Raw genomic sequence first — 1,722 nt, 5'->3', positions numbered from 1 at the left:
GCCCATGCTCACGATGAGGATCTAACATCTCCCTTCCCTCTTCCTTCTCTTTGGGAACCTCCCACCTGGATCAGGAGCCCCATCCCTGCCTCCTCTGAGCTCTCACTGCTGTGTGTGTGTGTGCATTCTCCCCCTTGATACTACAGGGTTCCTGTGAGTGCACATGCGAGCGATGCCTGCAGGTGCTCAGAGCACACGTCTGTCTCCCACCCGCTGCAGGCACACCTGCACAGACCAGCTTGTGTGCAGGTGAGCGAGCGTCTGTGGCTTGCAGGGTTCTCCTGCGGGTTCCCCCAAACCTCCCTACCTCCCCGCCTGGGCAGATGTCCTGTTCTCCTTCACTCTACACTGTGTCATCCACAGAGACCTGAACTGTTCAGCTGTAGGGCAAATGCCATCAAGTCCGTCATGTTGGCTGTCGTCAGGATAACGCTTGGTCACTCTAGCATTTCTCCCACCCACAGAATCATTTTCAGCTTACACCCCTAGGGCCAGGCATGGGTCAAGGTGGCTTCTCCAGCTTTGCAAAGGCTCTGGATCCACACACTCCATGGCAGAGGGAGCGTCCCCTGCAGGTACCCGCATCGCACTCTGCTCACAGCCTGAGAAGGGACAGGCTGCGGTCCCGGGTCCTGTTATGCAGGGGAGGGGGGTCTCTGGAGCTCCTGTCCCAGGGGCTCCCTAGCCACTAACAAGCCCCTCAGGGCTCCAACTGGCAACCCGTTGCCCATTTTCTCCCTACTGAAAACTCTAGACCCCAGGGTCGTCTCCCCAGTCCCTAGGCTACGTTGGCAAAATGTGGGGGAAGATCCATTTATGGCTTATTTTTGTGGGTAGAGATCACAAATGCACTTCTCACTCACTTAGTGCTCCCCAGAGCCCATTAGTGACCACTGTGTCCTGGACAAGGTTCTGCCCCGAGGACGATGTACAGACCATTCACTGAAACGCGAGCGCACGCAGGCACACACACACACACACACACACACACACACACACACACACACACACCCTGCGCCCAGGGCCAGCTGGAGGAGTGGGTCACTTGATGTTATACAAATGTTGCCCTGTCTTAACTTCTCAGAGTGACCCCAGCCCCCCCATCCCTCCTCCTGCTCTCCCCAGATTTAAAAAATTGTCAAAGTTTCTCTAAGCTTCCTCCTTAACTTCCCCAAGGCCCCAGCCACACCCTGACTGCAGACTGAACCCTCAGCATCAGCTCCCTGTGGTCCATCCCCTGTACTGGATACAGGACGCAAGGCTCTGGCTGTGACCTCTCTCTACTCAGAGATCTCCATGGCTCCCCATTGCCTCCAGAGTAAAGGTTAAAAGTCCCCATGTTCACATTCAAGACTCTTGTGATCTGGTCCCTGCTACCTTCTCCAGCAGTATCCATGCCGCCAAACCAGAGCCCGAAGTGGGGCTGGATTCGGATTAGGACCTGAACTGAAACCAACAGTCAGATGCTTAATGGAATAAGCCACCCAGGAACACCAATAGAAATGTTTTAAGAAATCATATCTGATAAAGGACTGCCAACCAAAATATACTAAGAACGCAGAAAAATCAATAATAAGACAAAAATTTTGATGGTTACAATGACAAAAAGGTTTTTTTTAATAATAGTTTATTGTCAAATTAGTTTCCATATAACACCCAGTGCTTCTCCCCACAAGTGCCCCCCACCATGACCATCACCCCCTCCCCTCCTCCCCCTCCTCT

At 53.1% G+C, this 1,722-nt stretch overlaps 1 protein-coding gene across 1 annotated transcript in view; it reads left to right on the top strand.

Moving 5' to 3' along the window:
- LOC115274391 (olfactory receptor 10T2-like) overlaps positions 1 to 1,722 on the top strand; it is an 11,061-nt gene that overhangs the window by 3,373 nt on the left and 5,966 nt on the right. The window lies entirely within an intron of this gene.

The sequence above is a fragment of the Suricata suricatta genome, chromosome 12, assembly GCF_006229205.1.
Source record: "Suricata suricatta isolate VVHF042 chromosome 12, meerkat_22Aug2017_6uvM2_HiC, whole genome shotgun sequence".
Lineage (NCBI taxonomy): Eukaryota > Metazoa > Chordata > Mammalia > Carnivora > Herpestidae > Suricata > Suricata suricatta.
This window is presented reverse-complemented; position numbering and strand designations above follow the sequence as displayed.